We start from the raw sequence: 25,900 nt of genomic DNA, 5'->3' as shown, positions 1-25,900 counted from the left end.
CAAGGATCTGCAGAAGACAACTGGAGGGATGGAAAAGAACCCGAAAGAGCAGTTTGGAGCCCCACGGTCCCCGGAACGTGCAGTTCCTCCCTCCAATTATGAGCAAGGTGAGCACATTAGCCAGGACGTAAGTTAAGGTTCATTGGTTGCAACAGACAGAAACCCAAGGCAGATTTGCTTAAGCAAAATAAAAGGATTTACTGCTTCACAGGGATAATCTAGCGTCAGACCAGCTTGATCTGAGGGCCCAGTTTACATCATAAAGACTTGATTTCTCAACCTTTCTCTCTCCTTCCATCTCTCAGAGTGGTTCAGCAAAGGAAAGTCAAGGTGCACTGCCTGTGGGGCAGACAAAACAGCAATGGTCCCCTGCACTCCCTTATGTACAGCTGCAATACTAGTGAGTAGAAAACTTCAGTGATGCCACAGCTTAACCAATCTAACCTGGACTAGCCAAGACTGACACTGTGGCTGGATAAAGAACAGGAGCCTGCAGAACAGCCAAGCCCCAAACCTGGCATCATCACCTGCCTCCCTGACCCTCACACTTGGTCAGCCGCTGAGTTCTTCCAGCCTCGGAAATAACTCTGCTGTCTGTCCTTCCGTCTCCATCCCGCCCGCCCCCCACCCCGCCACCTACTGCCGAATCAGCCCTTCATCACCTGTATCCATTTCCTAGGGCTGCTGTGACTGAGTACCACAAACCTAGAGGCTTAAGACAACAGAGATTCATGCTTACAGTTCTGGAGACTAAAAGTCCAAAATCAAGGTGCCAGCAGGGCCGTGTCCCTCTGAGACACTGGGTAGAATCCTTCCTTGGCTCTTCCAGCTTCTGGTGGGGCCATCAGTCCTTGGCCTTCCTTGGCTTGCAGCTGTATCACTCCAGACTCTGCCTCTGTTGTCCCTCGGTGCTCCCCTGTGTGCCTGTATCCTCACATGCCATGTTCCTCTTCTTATAAGGACACCAGTCAGGTTGGATCAGGGCCCATCCTAAAGCCCTGATTCTAATTATCTGCAAAGACCCTATTTCCAAATAAGGTCACGTTTACAGGAACCAGAGGTTAGGACTTCAGTATATCTTAGAGGGACACAGTTCAACCCACAGCATCACCTCCTGCCTAAATCATAGATGGCAACCTCTTCATGGCCCTTTCTAATCACAATCTTATTCTCTCCAATCTAGTCTTCAAACTACAGCCAGAATGGATTTCATAGAACACAAATCTGACCATGCTCCTCCCCTTCTAAAACCCTTCACTGGCTCCCCATGGCATCTACAGGGCAAATTCCAAATTCCTTAGAATGACATTTGTGTGGGATTGTCTGTGAACATTCCCTCCCCTCTGTTGACATGAGCAGCTCCCCCTAGAAGAGGCACAGTCTTCCGTACCTCCCCTCGAGTCTGAGCTGACCCTGTGACTTGCTTTAACCAACATAAGGCACCCAAATGGACACTGTCCCGTTCCAGACCTTGACCTTTGGAGGGTTGGCAGCTCTGCTTTTGTTCTCTTGGAGCCCTGAGCCACCGTGTGGGAGACTGACTTCCTGATGGAGAGAGAGGCACAGTAAGCCCCAGCAATCCAGCCCCCAGCCAAGGTACCAGACACATGAGTGAGGCCATCTTAGGTGTTTCAGTTCCAACTGAGGCCCCAGCTGGAGGCAGTCAACACCACAGGGGGCAGAAGAACCCGCCCTATGAGCCCAGCCAACCCACAGAATTGTGAAATACAATGAACCATAGTTACTTTATGCCGCTAAGTTTTGGGACAGTGTGTTACGTAATTGAAACTAAGACAACATATAAGTCCTGCTTCTCCAGCTTCATCCATTTCTTGCATTTCAATTGCTCTTTGTTGGTTCCTCGCTGGAGAGCAATCACTTGTACATGAGGTAACCAGGGGAAGAAGGAGGTGTTTCTCTTACTCATTCCTTCCTGAACTCTGCTGGGCTCCCCAACGTTTCCTTAACTCCTGCAGATTTAAAAGACTAAAGGAGGTGCTTCCCTGGTGGTGCAGTGGTTAAGAACCCGCCTGCCAATGCAGGAGACACGGGTTCAAGCCCTGGTCCGGGAAGATCCCACATGCCATGGAGCAACGAAGCCCGTGCACCACAACTACTGAGCCTGCGCTCTAGAGCCCGCGAGCCACAACTACTGAGCCCACGTGCCACAACTACTGAGCCCACGTGCCACAGCTACTGAAGCCCGCACGCCTAGAGCCTGTGCTCCATGACAAGAGAAGCCACCGCAATGAGAAGCCTGCACACCGCAATGAAGAGTAGCCCCCGCTCGCCACAACTAGAGAAAGCCCGTGCACAGCAACAAAGACCCAGTGAAGCCAAAAATAATAAATAAAATAAATAAAAATAAAACTTTAAAAAAATAAAAAACGATTGATATGCCTGGTCTAGCCTGCTATCTTCAGTGGGCCTCCACTGTACATTCTAAGGTAAAGGAAATAGGTGCTCATATCCCAGCTGGATAGAGGCTTCCATTGAAACCACCCTTGCCCAGACTGAAGGAACTGAGACAGTGAATAAATGTTCTCTCCACATTATGCTTTTCTCGTGTCCAATGTCTGTATCAAGAATGCTTTCCTACATTAAACCTCTTTCTAAGCCCTAGGGTACGACTGCCATAAAAAAAAAACAACCCTGTCTGTATCTGTTTTTATTATTCTCTTTCGTCAAGACTATGGGATAAATGAACCATAAACAGAAGAAAAAAATCAAGATGAAGTCTGAAAAATAAGCATCCTGTCTGGTTTTGGTCAGCTCGTTTGTTTCTGCCATGTGACTCATCTGTGAGGAAAACTCCAATTACATTATATTTATGAGTAACTTGATAGTGTGTGACCAAGGAATGAAGAAATCTTGCAACACAGCTTTGTTTTTCAGAGCCGAGTGTACCAAACAGTGAGTTAGAACACCCTCATGACCAAACTGGCCAGGCCCTGCAGAGAGAACCCTGGGCTCTGAGCATCAAGGGCGGACCTCTGCTGCTTCAGCCTGGAAAATAGCCCCGCCCAGCAAAGGGAATAGACAACCATTCCCAAAAAAGGAGACTGGGATGCTGGGAACCCATCCCCTGTCCAAAGCGTAACTGAAACCAGAGCAGGGTGGACCCCTACCCACTGGGAATATCTCCTCAAATGACAGGAAGTCATCGTGTGTTTTGTTATTTAATGAAGCAGAGACATTCCTTCGTGGGTTTTGTCCCTCTCATAGAAAGGAGGGAAGGCAAGGTAAGAATAAGGCAGCAATGGCCGCCCCTGTTCTCCCAGCCAGACAAGAGGAAGAAGTGGGTAAGGGAGCAGGGGACCTAAACTTACAAACAACCATCATGATAGCTGCCATGTTTTCAGGAAAGGGCCGTCTTAAGTCCTTTGTAAGCTTTTCTCATTTGTCACATTTATCATAATCACAATTGCCCTTTATAGGTCCATTGGATGGATGAGAGAACTGTGGCTCAAAGACTGATGTTATTTGCCCAAGGTCCCATAGCCTAAGTGACAGAGCCGGGTCACTGCAAGGCAACCGTGTCCTTTCCGCTGCTCTTGTAGGTGAGCTCTGAGTCTGATGGAGAGGCCAGCCAGCAGACAAGTGGTCAAGGCCTCCTAACAAGGAGGACGGAGAGCTCTCAGCTTGGAGGATTTTACTTCAAAAACGTTCAAAGCTTGTGCACTTTGCTGGAGGGGTTTCCCCCTGCTGATGCCTTACATTCCAAATTCAATGCCCTAGAAGATATCGAATAGACGGGACAAATCCATTAGGCTTGTTGATTTATAGCTTTTCAGCATTGAGGAGGAGCGGCTTTCGATGTGAAATTGGTTGCATGCTGCAGCCCATTTTAGAAATTTGTCTCCTTTTGCCAGTAAGTGACTTATGCCATGCTTCCATTATTGCCTCTTTTTGGAAGGAAGGAAAAAAATATCAACACAAAGAATTCAACGTCCAATATCTTTGTGAATCTTGCTCAACACTCCCATGGCCCATCTCTGCGTTTTATTGACGGAACAGTAATAGCTGAGGCATCACGTACATGGTCAACCGGAGGGCTCGAGCCGGGGTCCATCCACTAACGCCCACTTTCTTGAGTTCACGAGAGGAGAGCTTAGGGGATTGAACCCCTGTTGTGGCAGGCAGAGTCGCGGAGTTACTCTTTATCATTCCTACTCATTTGGCGAAAGCAGCTTGTGCTCTGCAGGGCAGGCCTTCCTTAAGTCCAAATGCATGCCCTGCCCTCCTCTCCGTCACCAGCCTGGGGACGGAGAAACACACTTCTCCCCCCTTCCACACCTCCCCTGTCCCCCTGACAGATCTCACTGGTCACTCCATCCTTGCATCGTCATTCCATTTACTGCCTGGCGCTCCCTAGATGGGGAACATCCAGAGGCAGCAGGTTTGCAATGAACTGCCGTGCCTCTCCAGCCCCTGACATGAAGCCTTGCACACAGTAGGTGCTCCATAAATGTTTTGTTAAAACAACAGGTCAGGGCTTCCCTGGTGGCGCAGTGGTTAAGAATCCGCCTGCCAATTCAGGGGACACGGGTTCGAGCCCTGGTCTGGGAAGATCCCACATGCTGCGGAGCAACTAAGCCCACGTGCCACAACTACTGAAGCCTATGCACCTAGAGCCTGTGCTCTGCAATAAGAGAAGCCACCGCAATGAGAGGCCTGCGCACCGCAACAAAGAGTAGCCCCCGCTCACCACAACTAGAGAAAAGCCCGCACGCAGCAACGAAGACCCAACGCAGCCAAAAATAAAATTAATTAATTTAAAAAAAAAGGGTCACATGCAAGTAATTGAGGCTGAGTGGGATGGAGTTGTGTGCCTTAGCTACAGAGATGCCACTTGAGTTTGTCACGGGCCTCTTTGAACTCAAATCCTGTTTCCGATAAAAGCTAGACAGGTTTGGCATCACTCGTACTAGGCACGGGTAGCTAACTGTTTCATTGAACAAGCTTAACTTAGTATCGAACACTAAACAAATATGAAATTGAATTGCCTTATTTTTCTCATACATTTCCAGTCCTTTAATGATCCTATTCTGATTCCTTATATCTCTGATGACACAGGGTTATTTTATTTTATTTATTTATTTATTTTTAATTTATTTATTTTTGGCTGCGTTGGGTCTTCGTTGCTGTGCGCGGGCTTTCTCTAGGTGCGGCGAGCGGGGGCTACTCGTCGTTGCGGTGCGCGGGCTTCTCATTGCGGTGGCTTCTCTTCTTGTGGAGCACGGGCTCTAGGCGCGCGGGCTTCAGTAGTTGCGGCACGCAGGCTCGTTATTTGTGGCTTGCAGGCTCTAGAGCGCAGGCTCAGTAGTTGTGGAGCACAGGCTTTGTTGCTCCGTGGCATGTGGGATCTTCCTGGACCAGGGCTCAAACCCATGTCCCCTGCATTGGCAGGCGGATTCTTAACCACTGAGCCATCAGGGAAGTCCCAACACAGGGTTATTTTAAAAAACACAACTCTTGTCCAACCCATGTTTTTTTCGTTTGTTTTTGGTGGGGGGGCTTGTGAGATCCAGGGATCGAACCCCGGCCCCCAGCACTGGGAGCACAGAGTCCTAACCACTGGACCACCAGGGAATTCCCTTGTCCGACCCAAGTTAATCCACTTCTGTTTCACATCTGCACCTCCTTCTTGCCAGTAATGACAAGGCCCTTGCTTCAGAGATCCGGTGTGAGGATGGGCAGTGCTGGCTCTCTCCCCACCCCGCCACCGTGCCCATCTTCTTCCAACGGCTGTGAAGAGGGGAAAGAGGCAGAGGTGCCATCGTAACCCCCCTTGGCTGTTGGCGCTGCTGTGTGGCGGTGCTTCCTCTGACGTCCTACAGGGCCTCCTCACCCCCAGCCCCCCAGCTTGGCCCATTGGGGACCCCCCCCCCACCAGGCCTTGCCCCCAGGGCACATCCTGCAGCCTCCTGCTTCCACGGCAACAGCAAAAGGGCTCCAGTCTGGCTGCCTCCCAGTCGTCCCTTGACCCAACAAAAATGCTCACCTGTTGGCTGGAGAGCAGAGACCCCAGCGTTGACCTCTCCTCCTCTGGCCGTTCATGCCAGGTGGGCACAGGTAGAAGGATGATAAGACAAGATTTTCCAGAAGTGGCTCCAGGATCAAGAAAAAAGCATTGCCTGCAACCTTTTCCAAGCTCAGGGTAAAGCTGTCTAATTCTTCCCCCCAAATTATGAGGTTGGCTATTGTATTAATGCACAAGAGCCAAAAGTCAGAAAATACAAAATATGGTCAATCCTAAAGCGCTTACATTTTATTTTGGAATTAAGTCAAGGATTCAAAGTCAGAGGCAAACACATTTAGATACTGATTCAGGTTTGTCTTTTCCTGACCCAGTCTCAGTGTCTCCTGGGACTGAGAGAAGAAAATTCATTGAAGATAATGTTGTGAAGGCAGAGTCACTATTAGGGCTAAAATATATACCATGTCAGGAGCTCAGTGATGCCAAAACAATAGAAAGAAAAACACAGAAGTGAATTTCAGCTTCCAAAATGAATCTGAGTCGGTACTTAAGTCTCCTGGTTCTTGAGTGTTCTTGAATATTCTTGAGTATGTCTGTTCACAAAGATTTGCTAATGAGATATATCATGAGGAATTTTGTTGTCCTTTAAAGAGCTCTCCCCTTCCAAAACACTACAGTAGATGTGAGGGCAATCTGGCCGCAACGTCTGTCACCCTGTTGGTCGCCAGGGTTGATTTGGCTGATCTGGCCAGCCTGCCGGTGTCCCTTCCCTCCCCCACTGCTCCGTGTGCTTCTTCCTGAAGCACTCAGTCAAAGAGGCTGACCTTCCCCGAAAGAGAGGGGCCGTCGGTCTGTCCAGGGTAGATGCTAGGACCTCCAAACAAGCTCCTCCAAACTCCTCAGCAACAGAAGAGTCCTCCTGCCCTAATGTCTTGTGTGGGCCACCTTTGTTGATCGCATCTGGAATCCGTCCTCCCCTTTTGCTTTTGCTAAGGGAATTCAGATTTTCATCCAAGTAGCCTCCCCTACCTCATGCAGCCCAGGGAATTTGGGAAAGGTGGACCCCCAAATCAGGAGGGCCCTGATTAGTCTAAGACAGAGGATGGCACAATTCTATCTCACGCCCTGCAGTTGTGGGTTCAGGCACAGAGAGTGGCATTCAGACAACCACGGCATCGGTTCAGCAGTGGCCTGTGACCCAGTTTGGGCTAATGAGACATGAGCAGAGATTTGCTGGAAGAGACCGTCTCTCTGGATGGTGTGTGGCGTGGACGGGACTCTGAGACAGCTGTGACAGTGTTGTCAGCCGGAGGGAAGCCAGGCTGTGGACGGTGCTCACCCTCTGCGAGGCAGAGTAGAGACACGGGATGGTGAAGACACCATGGGGCCAGGTTACCAGCCAACCCTGCGGCTGCCCTCTCCCTGGCTGTCTCGGAAGGAGAGCCAGGAATCGCCCTTGCCGGCGGCAAGCTGGTCTGTTTGGTGTTCCGTAACAGCGATTAGAAACATTCTACCAAGAGCGAGCATATAATCCATTGCCCAAACTCAGCCACTTTCGAGACTAGAAGAGACACTCTTAACCATCATACCAGGACCACAGATCTAAACGGGGACTGCTGTAGGCAAACTGGGACGCAGGGTCACTCTAAGCCTAACTGATAAAAACCATAGCATTATCCAGATAAATCACCTAAGCTTGAAGAAGTAAAATCAGAGTTATTCAAAGGAATAAAGTAACCTGATTCAGGCCCTTCTCTAATTCACTCTTCAAACTTTAGCCAAAGTGATCTTTCCAACACCCCGATCTGATCATACCCTCCCCTGCTTACAACACTACCACGGTGTCCCATCACTCTTGGGATGAAGCCTTAAAGCCTTGTGGGGAGTCTATCCTCTCCATCCTCCCCGTGGGCTTTGCGAATGCTCGGCAGGGAGTGCGGTCCCTCCCACCATTACCTCCCCTTGACTCTACAGCAGCCCTCCTGCCCGAGCGCCTCACCCCCAAGGGCATTCTGCCCATCGACCGCAGCCTCCACCCCAACCCCAGCCAGTTCCGGCTCCTGTGCTGTAGAACTTGGTAGACCCCGTGCTTGCCCTTCCTAGTGCTTCTCTTGGCGCTTCGGTGTGGTGACAGTGAGCAGGGTTGTGTCTGTTCTTCTTCCTGGCGGTGTGAGCCCCTGGCACGACGCCTGGTCACAGAGAGATACTCAAAACACATGTGCTGATTGGATTAACGAATCCTAGGAATGCAAAGACTGAGGCAGCGGCAGAAATCCTGGAAGACCCAACTTCAGAGATCAAAGTGGTCCCTGCCCTGTTCAGTGGAGCCTTTCCAAGTTCTCCAGGAGGACAGATCAGCTCTCCCCAATTACGGCTGTGATTCCAGGCACTGAAATTTGCAGTCTCTCCCAGGAAGCAGTGCCTGCGAGCACACAGTTTCAAAGGCTCACCTGCAGGGAACAGGGCACTGGTGGAAATCCTTTACAACCATCGAATCTGATGCCGATGCTTGAGGCTCAAGAGGTAAAGTATTGTGATGTTTTCTTCCTATAACCTAAGCTGCAAAGGGTCAATTTTTTCTTATACTTTCAGTTATCCAGAGGTCAAATCTATTTCTCCAATAATTACCTCCTTTTTCTGGCTGGTGTAAGTGAAGGTAAAACCATTTGTGTTATCTCCATCGGCTAATGAGCTCCCTAACCTGGATTCCTTTAGAGGAATCAGTGTCAGCTCTCTAGACAAAAAACTTTCAAGTCTTGCCTGAGTCTGTGGTCACCATCTTAAATCTGTATTCTGGGAGTAACAGGGCTTCACATCCTCTATAATGACTTGCTGCAAATTCACTTTTCTCTCCTTGTTCTCTTAACTCCAAGGATTACTGTCAGCTCCTCCTGCAGCCCTTTTTCTGTTGCTCTCGTCCAGCAATTTTAGCAAAGGCTTTCTCTTTGCCTTGTGAGATTGGCAGGGGTGAATGAATAAAAGCTCAAAGAAGGCAAGAATCTGTTCATCTTGCAAATGAACACCAAGGCTCGCTCAAGTTTTCTTAGTCTATTCTTTTGTTAAGTTTTTATACCTTTTAGCAAATGGCTGCAATGACATTGTTCTAGCTACTCTCCAATGTCCCTCGTATGAGGAATAACACCCCCCAAAAAACCTCAGAAAATTCAGTACCTGGAAAATATTCATCTCTCTAGAAGGTTTTCTCTTATCAGGCTATATGAACTGCACAATCTGTCATGAACACCTTTATGTCCTGAATTAGTAACTTCTAGAACGAGCACTAAATTCATCTACCTCGCCCTTAGCCCCTGACTTCTGAGCTTCTTCTTATCTCTATTTTCACTGCCCTATTTTATACATGCTTGAATATTTTAAGCCACCTCAAAAACCCTTTTCAAAGTAGACAGGGCATAAATGATAAAAATTCTCTTTTTCCTAATATTAAAAGTTTTCTTAATCTTACGAAACCACATTCTCTTAAAAGAGTGGTTCAGAATCACATTGTTTAAAAACCCCTGGGAGAGCTAAAGTCTCCCTGTGAACTAATAACTTCAGGTCTGCTCTGCAGCAAACTCGGTTTCTTGTCATTTAATTCCCTCGGACTCCGCATTTGCGTCTCCTGTACCAGATCTATCATTCGGGCTCAGCCTCGGAGGAGTTCTCCAGGCACCAAGAAAACCAGCGTTCCAGAGGCTGCTGAGAGCCCGGCAGGCTTTCCCTGTTTTGGTTTGAATGAATATTTTATACAGAACCTCTGAGTACCCTGCATAAACTGAGCCCAAGGACTCAAAGTCGAAGGAGAAAGGAGATCCAACTCCCAGTACAACCCAATGACAAGGACATGTGTAGCCTTCAGGAGGTTCAAACCGCATCTAGGACAAGTGCCCATGGGACACCGCCCCTTGGGGACAGAGGCTAGGTCCCTGCCTGATGATCAGAGCCCAGGGGGGTGAAGCCTTCCAGGATGCTGACCATCTCCAGCTGGTGGTAGATGCCACACTCATTACGTCCCATCAATTCTCAACAGGGTTGCCTCGAATTTTTTAATCAGGAATTGGATAATCATGCGACAGGGGTAAAAGAAGTTGGAGCACATTCAATCAGAGCTTGTTATAATCAAAACTGTAAATTAATGACACAGTATTGTGATTGTGTAATCATTATTATGCTTCTGGTCCTACTGGACTATATGCTTCACGAAGACAAGATTCATCTCTTTATCATTCACAGCAGCGTGCATGGCACCTGGCAAACAGCACATGCTCAATACGTCTTTGCCAGAAAAGTGATCATGGTAATGAGCAGACATAGTCATTGGTTCTATCACTGTAATTGGTATTGCTTTTCCACAGTATAACCAAATTTTTAGTTTGTGTCCTTTTTTTAATCTTTTATATCTATAAGTGGTACCACTGTTGATAGATTTCCTGATGCTAGAGACAGGTTGATTCTACACAGTCACTGACCCAAGTACACAGATACTCAGTAACAGATAAACATCTTTGATACATTTCCCCAGTATTCAGCGTTCCAGGTCATCCCGCATCTCCTCTTCTAAGTGGCCTGAGTTGACATTCCCCAAGCTTCGCATGCACGCACCCCCTTGTTCAGCATAATCATTATAAACACAGACGCTGGAGCCAGATTGCCTGGGTTAAATCCTCTCTCCTGCATTTACCAGCTGTGCAATCTTGGGCAAGTCACTTAACCTGCTACTGTTTCCTTCCCTGTAAAATGAGGGTAATCACAGTACTAAATTGCAGTAGGTTGCAAAAATGACCACAGATTCTTCTCCCTGCGCCTACTTCTTTGTCAGACCCTCCCACATTGACTCTGGATCGGGCCACATGACTTGCTCTGGCCAATAGGGTGACAGCAATAAAGAGCAAGCAGAGACTTGAAAAGCACTTTCCCAGGGCGGCTTTGCCCTCTTGCTGCCTTGGAACTCTGAGGCCAGGAGAGTCTGCTGGAGACTAGCCCCGCTCATCCCAGCCATCCTACCAAGGCCACCAGACACCAGCGAACCCCCAGTCACCCTGCCAGCTGAGCAGAGAAGCATAGGTGAGTCCAGCCAACATCCGCCAAGCCCGGCTCAGACCACACAAACTGCCCAGCAGAATCATTAGTGAAACGAACAGTTGTTATTTTAAGACAGTGGGTTTGGGGTTCTGTGGCAGCGATAGAATATGGCCTCAAAAGTATGTGACACTCTTCCCATTAGAGGTGGGGTCTACATCCCTTGAATCTGAGTAGACTTTTGACCGTTTCAACCAATGGAGTCACCGGAAGTATTACTATGATTTGCAAGGCTAGGATACGAGCAGCTGTGCAGCTTCTCCTTCGTTCTCTTAGAATGCTTGCGCTCAGCACCCTTCCGTTAGGGATGCTTCCTTTGGGGACCCCAGCTGCCAGGCTGTGAGGATCCACGTGAGAAGCCACATGCAGGTGCTCCAGCCAACAGCCCCACCTGAGCCGAGACGCCGTGTTCCCAGCTCAGGTGTAAGACATGAGTGAAGAAGGATTCCCAGCCCGCAGCCATTTGAGCTTTCCATACTGAGATCCCAGACATCATGGAGCAGAGACGAGCCATCCCTAGGTTCTGTCACATAGATTCCATTCCCAGAACCTACACTTTCATTCTTGTGTAGGTTCATATTTCCCTCTGGTATTTTTTTTTTTCCTTCTGTCCGGAGGATTTCCTTTGACACAGCGCAGGTACACTGGTGATGAATTCTGTTAGCTTTTGTGTCTTTGAAAGAATCTTTGTTTTGCCTGCCTTTTTGAAAGATATTTCAGTGGGTATAGGATTTCTGGTTGACAGATTGTTTTCATTTAATACTTTAGATGTTGTCCTATTGACTCCTCACTTGCATTGTTTCTGACAAGATATCTACTTTTATCTTATCGTTGCTTCTCTGGACATAGTGTGTCTTTTTTCTCTGGCTGCTGTTAGGATTTTCTCTTTATCACAGGTTTCGAGCAATTTGATTATGGTGTGTCTTATTTTCTTCATTTTTTTTTTTTTTTTTTTTTTGTGCTCGAGGTTTGTTGAAATTCTTGGATCTATGAATTGATAGTTTTCAACCAAGTTGGAAACGTTTCAACCATTATTTCTTAAAATACTTATTCTGCCCTTACTCTCTCTCCTCCCCATCATAGACTCCAATTACTTTAGATTAAGCTGCTTGAAGTTGCCTCACCGCTCACTGGTGGTCCGTTAATTTTTAAATTCTTTCTTTCTCTGTGTGTTTTCTTTTGCCTAGTTTCTATTGGTGTCTTGAAGTTTACTAATTGTTTCTTATAATCTCTACTCTGGTTGTTAATTCCATCCAGTGTATATTTCATCTCAGACAATGTAGTTTTCATATCTAAATGGGTCCTTCTTATATCCTCCAAGTCTGCCCTTAATTTTTTGAACATATGGAATACAGCTGTTGTAATTGTTTTAATATCCCTGTCTGCTAATTCTAACATCTGCATCAGTTCTGGGTTGGTTTTGATTGACTGATTTTTCTCCTCATTGTAAATAGTATATTTATGCTTCTTTGCACGACCGGTAATTTTTCATTGGATGTGAGACATTATGAATTTTACCTTGTTGAATACTGGATATTTTTGTATTCCTGTAAACATTCTTGAACTTGGTCTTAGACAAGTTAAGTTACTTGGAAACAGTTTGATTGTCTCTGTCTTGCTTTTCAGATTTGTTAGGTGGACTAGGGTCATGTTTAATCTAGGGCTTTACTCCCCACTATTGAAGCAAGACCCAGCTGAGTACTCTACCCAATGCCCAGTGACTCATGAGGTTTTCTAGTCTGGCTTATGGGAACAGGCCTATTCCTGGCCCTACCTCCCTGTTTAACTATGATGTTTTTAAAATAACACAGGAGTTAAATAAAATTCAGAAATACCATAAGGTTGCTCTCACCAGGAATGGTACATGTATCCAATAAAACATTACTTACAAGCTAACACCAGAGTTCTACTCAGGAAAAGAATTGCCTTTGTTTTCAAAAGTACCTTGATAGTTTACTCTAGTTGGGAAGTGAGGCTTCAGTTGTTCGTCTGGAAGAGGCAGTGAAAAAAACAGAGCCAAAGTGCTCTGCATAAGAGGTTAGGAGACTTTTGGGTAAAGTGGAGAGAAGTGAATTCAGCAAGGGGAGAAGGTCAGGGAAGGGTGAAGGCACAGAAGTGGGGAGAAATATGGGCGGTGAGACAGCCCATAGAACTCTTGATGAAATGGACAAAATACCAAATCTGGGATGTCTGATATTCAGTTCTAGGTTTAATTCAGATTTGACTTCAGATTTAGACTGAAATGCTGATATAAAGCTCTCAATGCTGATATAAACCTCTCAATGACCTCAAACTGTCAGCAAAAGTCAGCTACATATACAGCCTTGGTCGATGGCATTTTGGAAAACAAAATTACCCAAATCCCGGCCAGTTAGGGCAGTGAGGTGCAAGTTGGAATGAAGAGATGTTTCATAAACTGAATTGATTTTGTGGAATTGGGATTTCAAAGCTGTGGGTGACCAGGGGAAATGTAATACTTACAGCCCTCACCCTATGAATTCCTCAAAAAGCCTGAAAGGGATACTAAGTCTCCAACTACACTCAGGATGGAGGTACAAGTCAATGCCACTCAAAACTTTAAGCATAAAGCCATCTCCAGTTGACCTGTAGGTTAAACACAATCAATTCTCAAATTAGTGGCCTCAACAATGAGTGGTGAGAGATCAGAGAGCATCTGTCACTCTGACATGGTTTGGCTGCCTTAATCTGTATCTGAGCTACACTTCTACCTTTGCCTTTGCATCTACCCTGAGAATGTTTTTTAGCGTTTGCAGTATATAAATTCATGATGTTATCTGTTCTGCATGGCAAATATGACATCTGCACAGCAATATTATCTTTTCTCCCTCATGGTTAGATTGTTCCTGTGATTCCTCTCTCCAGTACGAGTCTTGGATTCACTGAGATTTGTTTAGAATGTTGCATTGCTAGTTACAGAAGGCAGAATGGTTTCTTCTAAAAGGGACCTTCGTTGTCTTCACCACAGCCCCTTAGCGTTCTAAGGAAGGCACAGCTGACGCTGGGCTTCAAGCAGGTTTTGAAGGTCTTCCTGCCTGTTAATCAGTGATCTTAACAACAAATTTTCAACTGTGCCCTTGGTTGTTTTTCCTGGTGAAGATGAGGGACGTTGAGGCTATTTCCTCTTGCCTACTAATCTTCACACCCCTTCCAAAGGTGATTGCTTTAAAATGCTCTATTAGAAGCCTGAGGTTAAAATTTTCAGTGACTTCAGGGGCTTCCCTGGTGGCGCAGTGGTTAAGAATCTGCCTGCCAATGCAGGGGACACGGGTTCAAGCCCTGGTCCGGGAAGATCCCACATGCCGCGGAACAACTAAGTCCGTGTGCCACAACGACTGAGCCTGTGCTCTAGAGCCCACGAGCCACAACTACTGAGCCCACGTGCCTAGAGCCCGTGCTCCGCAACAAGAGAAGCCACCGCAATGAGAAGCCTGCGCACTGCAACGGAGAGTAGCCCCCGCTCGCCGCAACTAGAGAAAGCACGAGCGTAGCAATGAAGACCCAATGCAGCCAAAAATAAAAATAAAAAATAAATAAATTTATTAAAAAAAAAAAAATTTCAGTAACTCCAGTGTTTACTGAGCCTTGAGCAACCTACCTTCATGCTGATGTGGTTCGAATCCCAGCACAGAAGACACAATGCAAAATCCTTCCCTGCTTTGCCTTTCTAATTTTAAAGTGGGAACTCTCTTAAAGAGATAGCATAGAGTGTTGATATATATTCTGGAATTTAGAATGTAATAAAGATAGAATTCCCATCATTCAAGAATCAAAGGTGCGGGACTTCCCTGGTGGTGCAGTGGTTAAAAATCCGCCTGCCAATGCAGGGGACATGGGTTCGAGCCCTGGTCGGGGAAGATCCCACATGCTGTGGAGCAACTAAGCCCGTGCTCCACAACTACTGAGCCCGTGTGCCAGAACTACGGAAGCTCGCACGCCTAGAGCCTGTGCTCCGCAACAAGAGAAGCCACTGCAATGAAAAGCCCGTGCACTGCAACAAAGAGTGGCCCCTGCTCGCCGCAACTAGAGAAAGCCTCAGTGCAGCAACAAAGACCCAACGCAGCCAAAAATAAATAAAAATAAATAAATTAAAAAAAAAAAAGAATCAAAGGTGTTAGGAAAATGGATATTTACATGGATCAAAACAAAGTTGCATTCCTAAGTCAAACAAAGGTTTAAACACTAAAAATTAAACAGTGAAAAGTTTAGAGGAAAATGTAATAGCTCCTTTTAATAAACTGAGAATGAGGGAGGCCTTTCTAGGCATAACCTAACTACCCCACCCCAATGCTACAATATAGATGAACCTCAAACACATCAAGCTAAGTGAGAGAAGATAGTCATAAAGGAGCACATCATGTATTTTTTACATGAAATGTCCAGAATAGGCAAATCTATAGAGACAGAAAGTAGATTACCATTTGCCTAGAATTGGATGGGAGTGGGGAGTTGGGAGGTGAGGGCTGAGGGGTGCAGGGTTTCTTTTTGCAGTAACGAAAATATTCTAAATTTGATTGTGGTGATGGGTGCACAACTCTTGAATACACTAAAAGCATTTGAATTATACATTTTAAATGTCAAGTACATTGTACGTGAATTATATCCCAATTAAACTCTTTTTAATGGTGGGATATAAACCAAATTATCAATAGTGGTTACCTCTGGGTAAAGGACTAATGGATGATTTTCATTTTCCTTTTACTTATCAGTATTTTCAAAATTTTTCTGTAATAAAGAGGTGTTAATTGGGAGGGAGGGAAAGAGGGAGGGAGGGGGGAGGGAAGGTGGTTTCTTTTCCTAAGAAGCAAGAATTGGGAACTTTGATCTGAGTGTGCGCATGGTTCTGAGGACGACCTTCTCGTTTTGTTGAAGAACATGCTTCTTTAAGCATGTAAAGAACATGGTTCTTACATGCAACTAGAGTGATTTCCATGTTCAGTTTACAAGATGTTGTAAGAAGATGTTTGCTCAGAATAAGTTACTACTCGTGAGAAGTATAAGTGGGACCTCCGGGGATGCACCTGGTGGTCAGATCAAGTGGTTAGACTTTGGGATGATCCCTGTTCAGTTTAAATCCCACGGATTATATTTAACCCATCTTCTAAATGTTAGGTTTTGCTACATCTATTATGAAATTCTAGAAAGGATATCCTTCCCTCACAGAGATATGCTTCCCATGTCCTGTGTTTAACTGGGCCCTTCCAGCTGGGAGCCCGACTAGTTTTCCTAATGGAAATCTCAGTCCTATGGATGGAAATCTAATCAGCTGTGATCCCTGACCTTGAGGAACTCACAGTGTGGTGGAGATACAGAAGGAACCCAATCACCAATCACCACGAGTGCCAAGGTGAACATGTGTACCTTGTCCTTTGTCAGCTAGGCTAGAAGGGCCCTACTGAAGGGTTTCAAGAAGAGACATCCTGTTTATGTTTGAAAAGACCACCTTGACTCCTGGGTAGAGAGATGGATTGGTGTCAGGTGAGCCTGGAGGCAGGGAGGGAGGGAGGCCACTTAGAAGTTCCAGCACTGAGGTCAGGTTGCAGATTGCTACAAAAACACCACATATTCAACAGCTGAACATCGCCAATTCCTTTCAGCAGCAATATAGGACTTCACAAAGCAGTTCTCGTAGCACTTAGCACCTTCGAAGATTCTATACTGCACTGTATTTACAGCAGCCTCAGTGACTGAGGCCTGGGCTGCCTGTCCAACTGAGGCTGTTAGTTCCGAGATGGGGTCGGGGCCTTGCTGCCCAAAAGGGACCTGGGGTGCTGTTTCCAAAAGAAGGGGCAGTCATTGCTGGTTAAACAAGAAAAGAGAAGTGTTCACTATAGAGGCTGAAGAAACTGCTCTTCTGTTCTAAAACAAACCTTTTTTAAAATAAAATCTTGCTGCCATCTGGTCTTCCTAGGCCTCTCCTGGTAGGGACATCTTGGTTCCCCTGTCTCCACCCCGGGCTGCTGGAGGGAATGGTCCTTGGTGTTTCCTGGCCATCATTCGTTCCAGGTTTTCCTTTAAAAATTCCAGGACTTGGGATTTCCCTGGTTGCGCAGTGGTTAAGAATCCGCCTGCCAATGTAGGGGACACGGGTTCGAGCCCAGGTCTGGGAAGATCCCACATGCCGCGGAGCAACTAAGCCCGTGTGCCACAACTACTGAGCCTGTGCTCTAGAGCCCGCGAGCCACAACTACTGAAGCCTGCACACCTAGAGCCTGTGCGCCTCAACAAGAGAAGCCACCACAATGAGAAGCCCACGCACCGCGACCAAGAGTAGCCCCTGCTCGCCGCAACTAGAGAAAGCCCGCGTGCAGCAACGAAGACCCAACACAGCCAAACATAAATAAAATTTTAAAAATTTAAAATTCCAGGACTTAAAAAGTTCTGAGGTTGGTCAACTGGGCAGTGCTCTCCCTGTGTCTTGCAGTACAGCTCCAGCCCTGTCTGGCCACCTGAGGGGACTTAGAAAGTTTCCCAAGACTCAGGCTGTCCTAGAACAGACACCCTCTGTGCACGTTTGTGGGCAGTGGCTGCTCCCAGGCTTCCAAGATGACTTAGAAAAATATTTGGAGGCGCTGGTGGAGGGTACTATTCTTTATTCCAGGTAATAAAGAGCAGTTCCTTTGCCTCCAAGCTTATTTAGAAAAAATGCAGACTCTCAGGAGGGCCAAGGGGACCATTCACAACCCGTCCAAACCTGCAGGAGCAGTTCCTGGGCCCCAAGTGGACTTAGGAATTTTGTGTTGGAAAGATTTGTCCTAGGAGGCCCTCTCTTTGGCTTGTAGGCCTGCATACTCTGTTTAATACAAGTGAACAAAAAAATTCAACCGAGTAAATTTGAAGATCTAATTGGCTTTATTAGGTGATTCATGAATCAATTGGGCGTCATCCCATTAGGCACCTAGAAGGTGCTCCAAGGGATTATGCAAAGTGGAAGGTTTTTACGGGAAGAAGGGAGGGGCAAGGGAGTTGTTAGGGAAAGAAAAGAGTTGTTTTTAGGTTGGGATTTGGGGTGGGCAGAGGGTAGGGGCGGGACAGCAAGGATTTTATCATGCAGATGCCTCTTCTTCCTCTATTGGTGCCCACCAGAAAATTCCAGACTGGTTGATTAAGATTACATTTCTTTCTTTCTTTCTTTTTTTTGAAGTTGGTTTTATTTATTTATTTGTGTATTTATTTATTTATTTTGGAGTATAGTTGATTTGCAATGTTGTGTTAGTCTCTGCTGTACAGTAAGGTGAGTCAGTTATACATATCCACTCTTTTTAGACAAGATTACATTTCTGGTGAAGGTCAGAACTGCAGTTAGGTTATTAAATCTAGGTTTTGTATCATGGGTTTTAGCACAGTGATGCCATTTGGGGGCCTATTTTTTTTGTTCTGTTTGACGATACAGTTGCTAGGATCATGAGGGGAGGGGGCTTCTAAATTTTTCCATAGGTTCAGGAAGGGACACATCATCCCAAGTCTCTTCTGCAAGCATGAGGTGGCCCGTCTCCAGAGGGACCTGGAATATTTCAGGAGTCTCAACCTTCAAAGAGAACACCAGTTGGTACAGTGACAGACAGGGACCCGTGGTGTGTAGCTATGTCTTAGGGGAAGCCTCCTAATCATCTTTGTTAAATCGGGTACCATTTCTGCACAGAGAAACTCTCCCTAATGTTGTATAACAACCACCTCATTAATTATCTATGACAAGAACAATAATAATAAAAATAATGATGAATAACAATAATACTCATAATAATCATGACATAAGTGGTAACAATTTTAATGGTGATAAAATATTAAACCGAGGAGATGGAAAATAAATGAATAAATACTCAGCAGTCGTCCCCTCTGGGTGTCAGGATTACTTTGGTTTGGGATTCACTTTTGCGTGTGGGTCCTCTTTGATGATTTGCTCATTCTCTGCATTAAGCATGTATACTGGCACTAATGGGAGAGGAAATTTGTATTTTTAAAAACCATTTTAAAAATTGTTTGCTACATTGTATTATGTTCAAGGAAAGCAGTCAGCATCTTTCAGAAGAATTTCTAACCTGGATTCAGGCTGAGAAACTACAGCAGTCTGGCAGAGGCCTGCCAGGAAGTGGAGGGTCGGGGGGGGGATCAGGGAAGGTTCTCTCCGTGGCGGCACAGAGATTCGCAGACCTCCTGCCCTGACAAGGAAGCTGGCTTTTCAAGATGAATGCCTTGAGGAAGCCGATAATTAAAGGCCAAGGGGAAATGAGGAGAGCAGAGAGCCGGGGCTTTGCAAGTCTGGGGCAGAAGCTGAGCTCGCTGCCCGAAGAGGCTGGACCGGTCTGCCAGGGCCCAGCTGCTCCCTTCTGGGCCTTGCTGCTGGAACTGCTCTGTGCTGGGCAGCCAAGGTCCCGCCTGATCCTCCCAAAGATTCCAAACGCAAGTTGTTTATCCTCTCATGAGAGCTTCAGGGTAAACTAACTGTAGGAGACTCCAGAGTTTGGCTGTTGTTACATAGAGAGCAACACAGTTTAACCAGAAGGCCTACTTACAGTGCCTACGCAGTTTGTGTTTTCAAATCGTCATTCAGTTGATGTTAACATGTAAACCTGTGATTGAAAATACCAGGTGATGCAAGTTTCAGGGAAACCCTCTCTCCACGCACAGCCAAGCTGCCCAACTCCAGGGGGGCGCCCTTCGCCTTGCTTTCGGGCTGAGCAGTAGCCCTCGTGCAATCCCAAGGGGCTCTGTCCACATAGAATCCCGTGTGCTGGCGCCCCCTAGCGTTGTGCAACGTAGTAGCCCAGCCTCTTCCTATGGAACAGCTTGGACGGCTTTCGGCAAGGGAGCCATCAGAAATCCCTCTCAGAAACCTCCCGGCAGGCTTTCTCTCTCTCTCACTGACAAGAACTGGGTCACTTGCCCACTGCTGAATCACTGGCAAGCAGGATGGAATTCCTAGTGTAATTTAGCTAATGAGGAGTGACACGCCAGGGCTGTGGTGGCACCCTGTCCCTCCGTGAAGCACACGGTCACCCGACACTGGGAGGGGAGCAGACGGGGGTGGGATGGGTTCCCAATAGCATCTGCACTCACTGCTTCTAATCATCAGAGTTTCCTAGAAAGATGGGTGTCCGGGGTCAGCTAAAGCACGCTGTCCAGTAGGGAGCATGGACTCCTGGGAGGTGTGAGCCCCCCACGGTTAAAAGGAGAATAAGTACAGAAAAAAATACGGAGAAGAGAGGTCACAACTGCCATCAACCTCCCACAAAGTTAGAAGGGACTCTCCCGCCCCCATTCCATGCTGTCTCTGTGACCACAAATGTCACGGGCCACTTCAATGGCCTGGCAGACGTGAGACCTCTGCAGGAATGCGGGAGCAATTTGGAAAGGTCACAGGCTTTAGAATTAGGTGGATGTGGATTTGACTCCTAGCTTTGTTGTTTCCTAGCTATGCGACCTTCGAAATGTTATTCAGTTTCTCTAAGCTTTAGTTGAAAAGGGGAGATGATAATATCTACTTCATAAGATTGTTGTGAAAATTTTTTTCTAGTTAGGTAATGTCTCTAGCACGTAATAGGTCTTCAGTCAAGGACTCTTTGGAATTCTTAAGAGTCACCTGAAAGTCTAGCTAAGCATTCAGATTCCTGGGCCTCACACCCCAGACATTCCAGGGGCACCTGAGCCCAGTAATCTGCATCTTCAACAACCAACCCCGGGGGATTCTGATGTAAATGAATCACTGGCGCACAGCACATTACTGCCGGTGGTGTTATTTGTGCAGTTATGAGGCGATATCTGAGCATGCTGAGTAGCTCACGCAATAAGAAAATTCATCTTAATTTTAATTATCTACCTATAATTCCATTACATTAGCTGCATCCCATTAAAAATAATTAAATCTGCACTTTTTGAGGTATGCCACGGGCCTGTTGGTAAACGCTGAATAATTCCGGAGTCATTCTCCTTGCATAAATCAACCAAGCACAAGGAATTCGAGGGCGGAAGGCCTCTCCCAGGGGAGAAAGGCAGCCACCTCGACCTTTGCAACCAAAATAAAACTCTTACTAAAATTACCAAGCATCACATTTCCAGCAGACAACCTCCTTCCAAACTCCGGTCTGGATTAGTAAAGAGTCGGGCCCCACCTGGCTCTAAAATTCTGTCATCCAATTCACTTCCTGCCCAGGAAAGAAAGGTAAAGTACCTGGAGGAGCAAAGGCGAACCTCTCCCTCCCCCTCTTCCCTTCCCTCCACCCCCAACAACTTTGGCTCTGCTGATGGTCTCAGGATATAACACTGCTTATTTCCTATTTCCAGTCTCTTGACCTCCAGCAAGTATAGAGCTCTTACCCCGAAATCCCTGCTACTGCCCGTTATTGCAAAACGAGAATAGAAAACATATTGCAGAAGCTGTGACTTGGAACAAAAGAGCAGGGGAGAGCAGAGACGGGCCAGCCAGCATCTGAGAGTTGAGGAGGAAATTTAAGGACAGTGCAAAAGATGAGATTTGGTGGGGGAAGTGCGTGTTGGGACGTAAATGCTTAGGGATTGGGAGGGCTTGAGAAGGAAAGGGCTGGAGACAAAGCCATGTCTGACTGTGTTATGAACAGCATTGGGCTCACCCTACCTGGCTGAGAAAGACTTGGCAGCAGTCAAGTTCATGAAGAAATGACATTTATTCAGCTGTTCTTTTCCAAAAGGGCAAACCAAGGACAAAATGAAATGAAATGAGAGGGGGGAGGAGCTCTGGTTAAAGTCCTGTGGTTGCCAAATCTCGTCTGTTAGAATCATTTGGAGTGCTCATTAAAATTCCCATTCCCAGGCACCACCCCGACTCTCTTCCCCTGCAATTTCAATGATCGGGTAGATTTGGGAACCACCGATTTCGTGGTTCCCAGAGGTTCCTGGCTGGTGGCCTTTGGGGTCAATGGCATTTCTTCTGTAGATCTTTCCAAGTAGTTAATGCATTTTTCTACAGTTCACTTATCACATATGTAAAGCTCTTAATCCTCCCAGCTCCGGACATTTTAAGATCACCCTGGGTCCTCAGACTCTGAGTTTTGGAGCTTCCCACGTCACATACTGAAATGTACCCACATCCCACTTTAAGTAGAATTTTATCATATTACTTTGAAAGTTTTTGTTTTGCTCAAGTTATTTAATTTAGGGTCAGCAATCATTTCTTGGAGATCATCTAGATACTCAGGAATTTCTGCAAAGTAAAAAAAAAAAAAAATTTAACCCACAACTTATTTTCTAATGTACTGAGAGTTTCAAAAACACTAAACTTAACTACTAAAAAAGTTAATCTAGGGCTTCCCTGGTGGTACAGTCGTTAAGAATCCACCTGCCAATGCAGGGGACACAGGTTCAAGCCCTGGTCTGAAAAGATCCCACATGCTGCGGAGCAACTAAGCCCATGCGCCACAACTACTGAGCCTGTGCTCTAGAGCCCACAAGCCACAACTACTGAGCCCACGTGCCACAACTACTGAAGCCCGTGTGCCTAGAGCACGTGCTCTGCAACAAGAGAAGCCACCACAATGAGAAGCTGCCGCGCTGCAACGAAGAGTAGCCTCCGCTCGCCGCAACTAGAGAAAGCCAGTGCGCAGCAACGAAGACCCAACACAGCCAAAAATAAATAAATTAATTAAAAAAATAAAATAATAAAGATCCCACGTGTCACAACTAAGACCCATTGCAGCCTAAATAATAAATAAATATATATATTTTTAAATTAATGTTATATTTTTCAGGCATTTAGTTATATTCTTTTTTTTTAATTTTTATTTATTTATTTATTTTTGGCTGTGTTGGGTCTTTGTTTCTGTGCGAGGGCTTTCTCCAGTTGCGGAGAGCGGGGGCCACTCTTCATCGCGGTGCGCGGGCCTATCACTGTCGCGGCCTCTCTTGTTGCGGAGCACAGGCTCCAGACGCGCAAGCTCAGTAGTTGTGGCTCACGGGCTTAGTTGCTCCGCGGCATGTGGGATCTTCCCAGACCAGGGTTTGAACCCATGTCCCCTGCATTGGCAGGCGGATTCCCAACCACTGCACCACCAGGGAAGCCCTTAGTTATATTCTTATTAAATTTGATTTCAAAGCAGAGATGGACCAGCCAGCATCTGAGAGTTGAGGAGGAAATTTAAGGACAGTGCAAAAGATGAGATTTGGTGGGGGCAGGGTGTGTTGGGACGTAGAGTCAGTTGGCAGTTAAGTCAGTGGGGATGCATGGACTGCCCAGGGGGAGCATGGACCATGAGAAGTAAAGATCAAGCCCAGGGAACACCGGCATCTCAGTAAGGAGAGGATAGAAGCAGAGGACCCTTCCTCAAAGAAGAATCAAGAGACTTGCTCAGGCAGTAGGAGAACAAGGACAGAGTGTTTTTTAAAGTCAAGGAAGTTAACCTTTACAGGAGGATCGTTTCTTATCCTCAATATCTGTTCTCTTTTCTTCTGTTGCAATTAAGTTTTTCAACAAGGCACGTCGCCGCCCGGAATAAAGGCTGCATTTATTTCCAAGCTTCTATTACAGCTAAATGTTGCCTTATGATTGAGATCTGGCCATCAGGATAGAAGTGATTGCAGTGGTGTAGCAATTGGCAATATCTATCAAAATCGAAAACACGTAAATCCATTGATCCTATATATTTTTAATAATAAAAGATTGGGGGGCTTCCCTGGTGGCGCAGTGGTTGAGAATCTGCCTGCCAATGCAGAGGACACGGGTTCGAGCCCTGGTCTGGGAAGATCCCACATGCCATGGGGCAACTGGGCCCGTGAGCCACAATTACTGAGCCCGCGCGTCTGGAGCCTGTGCTCCGCAACAAGAGAGGCCGCGACAGTGAAAGGCCCGCACACCGCGATGAAGAGTGGCCCCCGCTTGCCACAACTAGAGAAAGCCCTCGCACAGAAATGAAAAACCCAACACAGCCATAAATAAATAAATTAAAAATTTAAAAAAAAAAAGATTGGGAACAACTAAATATATGCATCATTAGGGGACTAGATAAACAACTTATGGCACACCCAAACAAAAACATACTTTAGAACAAATTTTTTTTAGGGAAGATTCACCTGTATTAATGTGGAATGATTGCCAAGTGTTAATGTATAAGTGAAAAAGCAAGGTCCTGGAGAGGATGTATAGTATTCTTACATTTATATATAAATGTGAGTATACGTGTACTCACACAGCCTCTGTGCACGCACCACCCTGCATCTCCCAGCTCACCGCAAATGATCTATATGTTTAAGAGGCTCTTGTAGCATCTTAAGTATACCAGCACAATCTCCAGGTGTAATAGTCAATACAATTTTAAGACATAGCCCATGGAATGTATAATAAAGTGTGTAAGAAAATTTAATTCCAGTGATGCAAATTAGTAGAGATGACAATCAGCAGAAAGGACATTTATTTTCTCCAGCTTCTGATAGTCACTCAAATGCAATCGACTCCCCCCATGGAACGTCTCCAGACACACTGACCACTCACTCAGTTCTCCCACACCACGGAAGGTGCATGGCAATTCCAGGGGTGCATCTCCCCAGCACTTGGGTCCAAGTAGGGCTTGGAACTGCCCATGCCAGCACCCCATTCCCTTGGATCCTCATTGGGGTCCCAATGGGGTCCCGATGGCACTCTCCTGGCTCCATCTGTCTCTGTCTCTGTAACTTCAAGGAGGACAAGGTCTCTGCAACAAGCAAAGGCGGAGTAGTGAATAGAAAGAGAACAAGCTTTGAGTCAAGCAGAACTAAGGTCAAAGCTCAATTTCACCATTTACTGGGTATGTGATCTGGACAAGTTTCGAATCTCTCTGAGCCTCTGTCTCCCTCATATACAAAATAGGGGTAAAATTACCTTTTTCGCTAGGGAAATGAGAGGAGTAGAAATTACATATTTCAAGAGTTGGTGCTCAGTTAAATAGCAGCAATTTTAAAGCAGCAGCCGGGGTCAGTGAAGGCTACAGCACTCAGGTAAAGAGGCCATTTTTGGCTAACCTGAAAGTCCTGGATTTTTATTTTTGGCTTCAGGAACTTCTCTTCCTTCTCTTCTCTCTCATCCAAACCTAGTAAACTCTGCGGACACAGAACCCCTTCCCGTTAAGTGACATTGATTTTGCTCCCTCTATGATTCGTTGATCCAAGAAAAGAGGACTTCATCCTTCACAGCCCCTTGATTTTAACTCTGGAAAAGCTGACTTGCAGGTTTGGCATTTCCATTCTGCCTGCGGTGATTTTAGCTGAAGTTTCACTTGCCTAAGCTGAGGAAGGGCGAATCACTGAAAGAGCACATGTTTTTCTTCTTTTGAACAACAATATGAAAGATTTACTTATAAGGGGGAGAACGGAGGGAGCAACTGTACGACAAAGCGTGTCCCTGGTCAGATGCTTATCCTGGGTGCAGAGTCAGTGAGGCTTTTTAAATTTTGAACTGTTCCAACCTAACCAGTTCCTCAAGTACTTCCTGGATCCAAAATTGCCCTTTTTTCCTTCTCCAACTATGCATTTGAAGGCATGGAAACAGAAATCAATTTAGCAAAGAATTTTCAATCTTGTTGCTTAAATATAACACTACATAAATACTTTTTTTTTTTGGCCACACCGCTCCGGCATGCAGAATCTTAGTACCCCGACCAGGGATAGAACCCGTGCCCCCTGCAGCGGAAGCGTGGAGTCTTAATCACTGGACCGCCAGGGAAGTCCCAATACTTTGTTATTCTTCATTAAAACCCACTAGCCCTGGAATTTTGGTTCTCCTGTACATATGAGCACAAAAAGACAGATATAGAATCCCAAACAGGAGTCAATAAAAATGCACCAAATATCGGAATTAACAAATGGGATCCGGAAATCCAGTGTACT

This window comes from Eschrichtius robustus, chromosome 9, assembly GCF_028021215.1.
Source record: "Eschrichtius robustus isolate mEscRob2 chromosome 9, mEscRob2.pri, whole genome shotgun sequence".
Classification (NCBI taxonomy): domain Eukaryota; kingdom Metazoa; phylum Chordata; class Mammalia; order Artiodactyla; family Eschrichtiidae; genus Eschrichtius; species Eschrichtius robustus.
This window is presented reverse-complemented; position numbering follows the sequence as displayed.